Source organism: Canis aureus, chromosome 4 (genome assembly GCF_053574225.1).
Source record: "Canis aureus isolate CA01 chromosome 4, VMU_Caureus_v.1.0, whole genome shotgun sequence".
Classification (NCBI taxonomy): domain Eukaryota; kingdom Metazoa; phylum Chordata; class Mammalia; order Carnivora; family Canidae; genus Canis; species Canis aureus.
The window spans coordinates 3489097-3500660 of NC_135614.1; the positions used below are offsets into that span (position 1 = coordinate 3489097).

At 38.6% G+C, this 11564-nt stretch overlaps 1 pseudogene; it reads left to right on the top strand.

Annotated features, from left to right (window-relative positions):
* The first annotated feature begins 4714 nt into the window (after positions 1-4714).
* Positions 4715-5563, top strand: LOC144311765 (large ribosomal subunit protein uL30 pseudogene; annotated as a pseudogene).
* Positions 5564-11564: the final 6001 nt, after the last annotated feature.

The window sequence follows — 11564 nt, forward strand, 5'->3', positions numbered from 1 at the left end:
AGATGGTTTGCCCAAGATGAGAGGATGTGAGCCTGAGAACCCAGACTCCAAACTTGGATGCACTTCTCTCTAACAGAAAATCATTAGCAGCTGATGTGAGTGTATCTTTTCTACTTTAAATGGTAAGACAAAAATCTTTAGAATGTGTAGGATAATCAAATCAGGCTATATATTCCCTCCCCTTTCCATATTAATACTGATGGAACACACAATGCATCATAATGTGTACAAGTAATCCCCAGGCCCAAATGGAGTTCTTCAAGACTTATTTCATTTTCTTTATATTTTTCCTGGAAACCCCTTTCCCCATTTTAATCTGCTTTTAGAGGGTCAGGCAGGGAGTATGTTTATTAGGGTAGTAATTTAAATGACAATATACTAGATGGATCAAACTTCAGAGGCTTGAAAATATCTTCTGGAAAATAGGACTGGAGAAAGATGGTTGCTTAGGTATTTTAAAAGTGTTTTTCACCAACTTTCCAAGTTAGAGATTTGTCTTATGTGTTTAACATTTTATAAATGTTGTTTTTTCACAACAGTTCTTTAATATTTTAAACAATGTCCATGGACTTTAATATGAGCTGACAAAAAGAACTACAAATAACAGTATTTAAGTTAAGAGTCTAAAAGTATGCAACTGTGCTTGTTGCCTTATGTATATAATTGTCATTTTTAGTATTTGTCACCTAAAGGAATATTTATTACAGTTTTTCTCTGATTAATTTTATTGCTCTTGCAACACACAAATGCTTTTTTTAAAAAAAATTTAGGTCTCATTTAAGATACACAAGCTTCTTAGAAAGTAGAACGAATTTGGGATGCCTGGGTGGCTCAATGTTTGAGCATCTGCCTTTGGCTCAGATTGTGACCCCAGGGTCCTGGAATCAAGTTCCACATCAGATTCCCCGCAGGGAGCCTGCTTCTCCCTCTGTCTATGTCTCTGCCTCTCTCTCTCTCTGAGTCTCTCATGAATAAATAAACAAAATTTAAAAAAAAAAGAAAAAAAAGAAAGTAGAACGAATTCAAGTGATTGGAGACAGCTGAAGAAGAGCCAAGAAATACTCATCTAGAAATGATAATGTAAATTCCAATTATAATATACATATAAATTCTAGAAAGTCCAATCTGGACACAGGTAAGAGAGCATTATTTTTTCAGAGTAAAGGGTAGACTTGTGGATTGTTATTCAGTGGTTCACTTTCCACATTCCCCGAGGCATTGATGTACCTCCTGCATGTCCTAACCTCTGGTAACTTCCATTACTGGGCAAGGAGGAAGTAAGGTGATTAATATTCATAATATTCATGAACACCAAGCAAAGTTAGAAAAGCTGAGGAATAGTGCAATGCATTCAACTGTAACGATTCTCCAAGTAAACCATGACATAAAATGAATTTCCTTAAGCATGAAACTAGATGCCTACTCTAAATAGATCTCTCACTGCATTAGGCCAACTTACCAGCAGAGATTTATCTAAAGTAACATTTACTGCATCAAATCGTATTGCAGAAATTCTTAATTGATTCTAGTTTATCTATTTCTGTTAGTAAGTATGTTCCATGAAAACACAAATAGTTTGAATTTTGATAAATCATATTTGTAACATATTTCTAAAATGTTTAGAATGTTTACACTATAAAGTTATCTATGAAATGGTCTTTATAAAGAATCATATTAAGTACATGATGACTTGCATCTATATTCTGATAATTTAATATTTTCAAGTTAGCTACAGCTGTTAACATGATAGAACTTACCTGTTTCATGAATATATTCTAGAAGATTTTTTTTTCATGTACTGAAATAAGAGAGCAAAAAAAAAAAACTGGAAGGAAAACAAATACTGAAGAACAATTCTTGTTCAAAAATTATTTAAAGTTTCATTACATGAAAACAGAATTATTTTTGAAGAGCAGATGAGAAAAAACAATTAAAGCTAGGGATCTGACAAAAATGACTTGAAGAAAAATGCAGGTTTTCTCTTTATGGTTTTTATGATGACTAGCGGGAAACAGCTGTTAAGAAACACAAAATGCTAATTATAATGTTTAGTTAAGAGGAATGATTATCAATAAAAGTGAAAAAAAAGAAAAAAGGAGGGGGGAATTATATTCAACTATCCATTGAATTACGCAGTGTTGGCATTCAACAGAATCTATTTTATCTTATTCAGAGCAATCAAAGAGGTAAACAGAAAATTTTCTTTCAAGAGCTTGCAAACATACAGAATTAGGAAAAAGACAGCGGGAGCTCAGCTGCTGGCTTGAACAAAGGTAGGATAGAGACAGTGAAGACATGGCTGCTATGAAGAACACCTCCGCTCTGCTCTGTGTTTTGTGGTTATTCTTGTAGGTTTGGGGCAGTATAAAGCCAAAACTTTGGGAAATTTTATTAACAACACATGAGAATAAGCCCGTTAAGCACATTTCATTGGGGTATTACCTCTATAGTTATAGAGGTAATAGTTATAGAGGTAATAATTAAAAGATACCATTTTACTTGGTATTTAAGTGCTAAGGACAAGCATTGATCTCCCTAAAACTTGAAATAATAGGTGTAGCCTGGTAAAAGTAGAGATCAAATCTCTCTATCCCCTAAACTCCATTTATTGATGTGAGGAAAAAAGCCACATTCAGAATGTGCCTACACATAGTACATTGATTCACGTTTGGGTCCTAATTCCCTTGAAAAAGAAAAGGGGGCCCTTGAGCAGCCCTCCTTCCCCACAGTTTTGAAGAATGGAGAGTTTTAGATCCAAAATACATTAATATAAAGACATTCTGAGGGACGCCTGGGTGGCTCAGCAGTTGAGTGCCTTCAGCCTAGGGCATGATCCCGGAATCCTGGGGTTGGAGTCCCACATCAGGCTCCCTGCAAGGAGCCTGCTTCTCCCTCTGCCTATGTTTCTGCCTCTCTCTCTCTCTCTCTGTGTCTCTCATGAACAAATAAATAAAATATTTTTTTAAAAAAAGACATTCTGAATATTAAACATCTCTATGTTCCCATTTCTTCCACCCAAGTCAGTTATTTTTTATTCAAGTTCTCAGGTAGCAATCACTCTTGCATTTTTTTTTTCTTAAAAAAAAATAAAAACAGGTGGGGCGCCTGGGTGGCTCTATTGGTTAAGTATCTAACTTGGCTCAGGTCATGATCCCAAGGTCCTGAGATCTAACCCTGCATCAGGCTCTCTGCTCAGCAGGGAGCCTGCTTCTCCCTCTACCTCTGCCTGCTACTCCACCTGCTTGTGTTCTCTCTCTGTCTCTCTCTCAAATAAATAAATAAAAATCTTTAAAAAAAAAAAAAAGAAGGGGGGGATCCCTGGGTGGCACAGCGGTTTGGTGCCTGCCTTTGGCCCAGGGCGCGATCCTGGAGACCCTGGATCGAATCCCACGTCGGGCTCCCAGTGCATGGAGCCTGCTTCTCCCTCTGCCTGTGTCTCTGCCTCTCTCTCTCTCTCTCTGTGACTATCATAAATTAAAAAAAAAAAAAAAAAGAAGGGGGGAAAAATAGATTGGTGACACCAAAGGAGCCTTAATGGCCAAACCTGAGTAGCACAGGAGCTCTGGTTCTTTACATTCTATTCCTGCAGACATTATCAAATAGCTTCAGCCTTCCTTCACATAGAATCCTAAGAAAGATTCACTGCCTTATGTGGTGAAGAGGTTAAACTGTCCCTGAGCATCTAAACACACTAGAATCTCCTATTTCTAAAAGCTTAAAAAAAAAAAAAAAAAAAGACATTCTACTCTTCTCCAGAGCTGGTCCAGAAGCTTCTCCAGAGCTTCTCCAGAGCTGGTCCAGAAATGAGCAGAACTCATCCAATGCAAAAAGTTTCTTTTATGTCTGAACCGAATCACGTATATTTCATTTTAATTCAACACATATTGAATTCCCATTATGTGTTAAACACGGAGTAGGATGCTACGAGGTACAAATATTACCAATGCAGGACCCTTAGTCTCAAGGATCTCATTATATGCGGAAAGCATGCTGCCATTGTTCCAACACCATGTAAACCCAGCCACTATACAGCAAAACAGAAGAATCTTCGTTCAAACTCTCCCTAAGCCTGGTACACACCACATATGCTCCCTGCAGCTGAAATATTCTGCAAAGTGTTCTGAGAGGAGAGGCTGAGATACGCGGAACCGAGAATGTAAAGACATTGGAATTATTGCTGGAAAACATAGCACTTTATTCAGGATTGTTGCTGCTGCCACGGACATTTTCAGATCCAGCGTTAGGCGTTGACAATGACAAATGGTCTATATTGTTAGTTCAGGCTATAGAGCCAACAGGAAAACTCTGAACGTCAGTCAAACCTTTGACTTAACTAAAGCACTTTAATATCCTCAACAGGCATGATATGACATACACCACAGAATTAATTACGTTCTGGCTCTGCATAAAGTTTTATTTTCTACCCCACTCAAAATTCCTTTGACATGTGGATCACAATATTTGGGATAAAATTAGTCCTGACATTCTTGAGGAAGCATATTCGTTAACATTCCACTTCATTCCTTAATTATGCATGGAGAATGGGAGAAAGCCAAGTGAGATCCAGGTGTATTATGAAATCTACAAATATAATGTATTATTTTTACTGATCTAAACAACTAGGAAATATTAGTAAGAGAATTTTCATAGTATATCTGCAAAGAGTGAACTCAAAAATATTTATCTGTTGAGCAGTAGCCGCTGCTGGGGAAACATGGTGGAGCAAGAGCAAAGAAAAAAGATCCCTTTGGTTCCATAAAATCTCCTGGAAAAGAGGAAGGCTTATCAGGCCCTTAAAGCAACTCAACCAAAGCAGGTGCTTTTGGACAAGAAGGAGCAGAATAAAGGAAGAAAGCTCAAGTTTAAGCGAGTGGTTCCTACATGATTCCTGGTGGCAGCAGCGTGACAGGGTGCGCCTCAGACCCCTGGAAGTGAAATCTCATGGCTTAGAAGTGCCAGATAAACATTCCTTGGCCTTCATTGTACACATCCAAAGGATTAATGGGGTGAGTTCACTGGTGCAGAGGACCATTGCAAGGCTGTGCCCGAAGAAGATCTTCAGCGGTGTCTTTTTCAGAGTAACCCCCCAGACCATGAAGACGCTGTGAATAGTGGAACCTTACGTGACCTGGGGATTTCCAAATCTGAAGTCTGTCCGGGAACTCATCTTGAAACGTGGACAAGCCAAGGTCAAGAATAAAACCATCCCTTTGACGGACAACACAATGATTGAGGAGCATCTGGAGAAGTATGGTGTTATTTGCTTGGAAGACCTCATTCATGAAATCGCCTTTCTGGGGAAGAATTTCCAGGCCATCTCTGCGTTCTTATGTCCTTTCCACCTCTCAATGGCCTGACATGCTACCAAGAACAGAGTGGGCTTCCTCAAGGAGGTGGGTTTACCTGGCTATCGAGGCGAATGCATCAATCAGCTCATTTGGCAGCTGTATTAAACCCAGAATATCTGGAAGCACAGTGCATTGGTGGCATGTGTTTTGTCTTCCGGAATTGTTACCAGTATCTTCAAAGAAGATTATTTTCCGCTATATCTTCAGAAACTAGAGGGAGGGTCAAGGGAAAGATGATGGTGCTCCTGGCAGGCACTTCTGACCACAGCAGTTCCAAGGAAAAGTTCCAGTGTATTTTCCACATTGCCTGCCACTGCCACTTCTCAAATCAGCAGAGGACTCATGTCATGGAAGTAGTCCTGCTGCGTCACATCTCCTGTCCTGAGGTTTAATGGTGAACAAATACCCAAACGTGAATGGAAGACGGCAGTGGACTAAGCTCAGGGACATACTTGAACCTGGGAGTTCTGGGGCCTTGTTTTGGACAGACCTTGAAATACAGTTACAAAGAAGAGCACAAAAACAGTGCTCAGCTGTCTCTGCTGTGAGTCCATGTTCTAACTTTTTGGTGACAACCTTGCGAGTTCTCACACTTGGCTGACCCTGAGGTGTATTTGGTGGCTTCCTTCACCTAGCCTGCGATTGGCTTGGTCCATTGCTTTAGCTCAGGATCTTAACCTGTTCTTGGGTCTATGAGAAGGGAATAGCGCTTTTCCCAGAAAACGCATACACTCAGATTTTTGCTTGGAAGTTTGTATGTTCATAGACTCTTCTTAGGGATCCATGCACCTTATGTAAGGAAGTCCTGCAATACCTGGATTGGTCACCTGGGCCCTGACATTGTTAGTCTTCTCTGGTCTCATGGCCTGTGGAAGACCAAAGCTTACCAAGATAGCTTTTCCCCTTGAAGCCAATTGGGTGTTTCCTAGGAACACAGTGGTAGGGCAGCCTAGGTGGTTCAGTGGTTTTAGCGCCACCTTCAGCCCCAGGCGTGATCCTGGAGACCCAGGTTGGAGTCCCACATCGGGCTCCCAGCATGGAGCCTGCTTCTCTCTCTGCCTGTGTCTCTGCCTCTCTCTCTCTCTCTCATGAACAAATAAATAAAATCTTAAAAAAAAAAAAAAAAAGAAAAAACAGTGGTAAGTACGCCTGGATGGCTCAGCAATTGAGCTCTGCTTTTGGCTCTGGGTGTAATCCTGGATTTTAGGGATCAAGTCCCACATCAGGCTCTCTGAGGGGAGCCTGCTTCTTCCTCTACCTGTGTCTCTGCCTCTCTCTGTGTCTCTCATGAATAAATAAAATCTTAAAAAAAATATTTATCTGTTTCTCTCAGCATTTAGCACTGTGCCTGACACAATAAACTTTTGTTACACAAATGAAACTTCCAAACTGCTAATCTTCATTGCTTTATAGAAGGACATTTTTATTTTATTCTTTCAATTTATTTACAGTGAAACTTAAGATAAATTCAGAAAATTTACATTGTCTTCATGATGACCCTAAAACATCCTACCACTTTTTTCTAATTCTTTCAAGAAATATTATATTTTACTCAAGATGGCTTTAGTTTTCAGTACATTTTATCTATTTTTGTGCTCTAAAAATCATCAACCAAGTATGGTCACTGTCATTTAGCCAGAAGGAGGAGTATGCCCACGATTTCATTCCAGGTATATTAATTTCTTAGAGCTGCTTTAAAATAGTATCACAAGCTTGATGGCTTAAAACAACAGAAATTTATTTCTTGTAGTTCTCATGACTCAAGTTGTCAGCAGGGCTATGCTCTCTCTAGAGCTTGAAGGACAATCCATATCATGGATTTAGGGCTCACTCTAGTCCAGTGGGCCTCATCTTAAGTTGATTACATCTGCAGAGACCTTATTTGACCCTAAACACTTATTTTGATTCTAAGGTCACATTCACACATTGTGATTACACATTGGATATGACTTATAGGGGGGACACCTATTCAATCCAGTATCCCAGGTAAAAGGAAGGTTAGTGTACTTGGGTTAGTATTGCCACTCTAATGTCAACAGAGGATTACTTATAAATCATTTAATTTCTTTATCTACTAGTAATGAGTTCATTCATTAATACAAAGACTGAGTTGAAGAAACCAGATAGGGATCCCTGGGTGGTGCAGCGGTTTGGCGCCTGCCTTTGGCCCAGGGCGCGATCCTGGAGACCCGGGATCAAATCCCACGTCGGGCTCCCGGTGCATGGAGCCTGCTTCTCCCTCTGCCTATGTCTCTGCCTCTCTCTCTCTCTCTGTGTGTGACTATCATAAATAAATAAAAATTAAAAAAAAAAAAAAAGAAGAAGAAACCAGATAGAACATACTGGGCTACAGAATGGGCAATGATAGTCTTTAATGGTAACTCAGCTTGATCAAAGGAATGCGTGCAAGGGATTGATTCCAAATCAGTACACAGCCTTTATCCCATCATATACAACCACGCAATCACTTGAATAGCTCCAAGTAACAAATGCTCTTTATCAAAGATTGTAGTTAAGCATACCTCTAGTTAACCATTTTCTTTTTTTCCTATTAGGATCTGATATGCTCTTTTTTTAATGGATTCCCAGTCATCCCCTCCCAGTTTCTCTTACTTTTCATGCTACCATTTTGCTTCTCTCTCATCTTCCCAAAGAATCAGATACATCATGGGAGCAACAATTTGAGTTTGTAAGAAGAAAACCATCTCTGCATATGTTCTTTGTGAAAATACTCATTAGTTTCTTTACAGTTGTAGTTCCTGCTGGCTGAGGTACATTTCCCCCAAATAATTGGGTGGCTCACCTTCTCACTTCATTCTCATCTCAGCTCACACATGGGTTCCTCACAGAGGCTGCCCTGACTACCCTTTTTCTAGAGTGGCTATTCTTCTATATTACACTCCAAATTTATCTTATTTCTTTCCTTCATATCATTTATCCCAACCCGATGATACAGTTTATTTGCAGATTTGCTCATTGTCTACGTATCCCACCAGAATAAATTCTGAAAAGGCCAAGACTTTGTCTGTATAGTTCACTGTTGTGTTGCTTACACAGATAATAGTAGTAGCCTGCCCCAGAGCAGATGCCTAATAAATGTTTGCCAATAAACTGAATAAGTGAATGATTTAAAAAGTGCGCTATCTCTGAAAAAAATCCTATACCACTAACTGACCTAAAAAACAAAAATAAACACAAACAAATGTGTGACTTAGAGCAACTCTTATTTCCTGAAATGCATCTGAATCTCATAGATTGCCAGTGATATATATAGACAAATGGGAAGAAATGCTTTCCTCATGATGAGTTCAAAAGCACTTACAAATATACAATTACTAATTTATAATTTGAATTTGAATTAATATATAATGAATTTATAAATTCATTAAGATTTCTGTTGTCTACTGGAAAACTACTTTTTTTTTTAAATTTTAGAATACAATTGAACCAAGTATTTTAGTAGATTAACCAGTTGTAATAACTTATGATAATATATTTTTTAAAGATTTTACTTATTTATTTGAGAGAGAACCAGAAATAGTGAGAGAGCACACAAGTGGGGAGGAGAGAGAGAAGCAGGCTCCCCAATGAGCAAGGAGCCCGACTTAGGGCTTGATCCCAAGACCCAGGGATCATGACCTGAGTCGAAGGCAGATGCCCAATGGACTGAGCCTCCCAGGTGCCCCATAATTATATTTTTAAATGATAACACATGAATACACATTATATAATATATGGAATTCACCCAAATAGTTTTTCCACAACAATATTATCTGAACATGTGTTTTAGGGCATCAATTCATGATGCTATTTCTGCTGTCTCTAAGTTTGAAACTGAGTAAGAAAAGACCCAAGATGCATCCATTTTCCACTGTCTCCTCACTGGTGTGCAACACATAACCACAAAATCTTAGTGATTTACATAAGAAACATTTATCTGTGTTCACAGGTCTATAAGTTGGTCAAGAGCTTTACTTAACTTGGTTTGGCTCACTCGTGTAGCCAAGGCTAGCTGACTGGTCACATGGGTGGAGACTGGCTGGTTTAAGGTGCCCTCAGTTGGGACAAATTCTAGCCTCCAGCAGACTATTCTGGGCATATTCTTATGGCACAGTAAGAGTTCAAAGAGAGCAAAGATAGCAAGACATTTTTTTCATTTCATTCTGCTAACTGAGCCAAGTCATAAAACCAGCCTATATCCAAGTAGTGGGAAAAAAAAGACTCCACCTCTTGAGGGGAGGAGATGCAAAATTATACCCAAGGGCACAGATAGAAGACAGGTAGAGAACGAAGTCAATTTTGTAATCAATTCTACATTCAGACTGCACCTCCTTTACAGTCAGGCTGATCCAATAAGAGACAGGAGGAAAGACAAAGCTGATGCTGCTATTCCCTTCCCAAATGACAAGTGAGTAAGGAACAGAAAGAAAAGTGCGCTGCCATTGCTTAAGCCATTACACAAAATTCCTGATGCCAGGAGAAAAGATGATCTCTCTAACATGCATGTGTATGGCATCATCACTCTGGCCAATTTAATCCAAAATGAAATAAAAGAGTAAAGGTAAAATCAGTATTTTGTGCAGAAAAAAAACAAAACACGGGACTGCTGACTAAATTTTTTACACTCTAATGAATTGTTTTGCTGACATTTTATCAAGTAAGCAGTCTTATTTGCTTTTCTATTTCCTTTTCATTTCTCAGAAAGCTACCATACATTTGGCATCTTTTGCTTGAAAGCTTTCATTCTGTGTTTTAATTACTTTAAATCACAAAGTAGACTATTGTACATCTGGAAATAGCATGGCTTCCTCTTTTAGGTTCTTCAAGGCTCTAGTTACTGAAGTAGAACATTCAACTTGGGATATATGCCAAGCAAACAAGTCATTCCTCCTCACAAGTTAGACATAATACTTTTAACTTGGTAGAATCATTTAGAAGAATCTGTTTGTTACAGATTTGCTCGGAGAAAGCTACTCTTTAATTACATGTTGTCATTATTCTCATCAGTCACAGGTAATATCTGAGGATTTGCTTTTCGAGAGGAAAAGAAGAAAAAAAAATTTTAATTAAGCAAAATATATTTTAATAGAACAGAAAAATAAACTATTATTTTATAATAAAAATATTAAAATAGTTATTAACATATTAAAGATATAAAACAAACATACTATTTTATATTGTTTTATAAGAAATAGCTAAGTTTGCTATGTTACAAAGTTTTGTTATTATTTATTAATATATGTTTTAATGGCTTTCCAGTGGTAATTTTTTTGTTTTTTTTTTAATTTATTTTTTTGAGAGAGCAAGCATGAGCAGGGGGAGGGGCAGAGGGAAAGGAAGAAGCAGGCTCCCCACTGAGCAGGGAGCCCAACTGACCTGGGCTCCATCCCAGGATCCTGAGATCATGACCCCAGCTAAAGGCAGACGCTCAACCAACTGAGCTACCCAGGTCCCCTCCAGTGACAACTTTTTAATCATTTTTAAATTTAAGAGACTTTACATTCTTTGGAACAGTGGTCTCCAAATTTTTCAATCACCCCCCCCCCAGCTCTAATGAAAAGAAAAATTAAATCCCCTCTTATATGTAAGTATTCACTTTCTATAAAAATATATATATTATTATCTAATAAATCATGCAAAAAAATGGGCATTAATAATGAGCTAAAATAAACATTGGTAGAATTTTCAACGCTTTTATTCCAAACCCCCATGATAACTGTACTGACACCAAAATGAGCACAACAGTGTAGGGAGACAGAAAAAATACCAGAGGAAATGATTGTTCAAAGAGTTGTGTAAGAACTCATGCATCTAAAGGCATCCCCTATCCTCACTTTTCAAAAATGCACAGATATTCAATTTTTTAAAGATCTTATTTACTTATTTGAGAGAGAGAGAGAACATGAGCAGGGCAAAGGGACAGAGGGAGAGGGAGAAGCAGCCTCCCTGATGCCAGGCTCCATCCCGGGACTCTGAGATCATAACCTGAGCCAAAGGCAGACACTTAACAGACTGAGCCACCAGGCACCCCAAAAATGCACAAATCTTCAAAAACAGAAGAGGCATCCAAATCAAGTCCTCCTGCCCGTTGTCCCTTTGGTACAATAGGCTTGATCCTCTGGAAGCTATTGCGGTTGTCTGCTCACATACTTTCCCAACACATACACTTCTTATACTAGATCCTACTGTTGTGATAGTTGGTAAGCCCTTGAGATC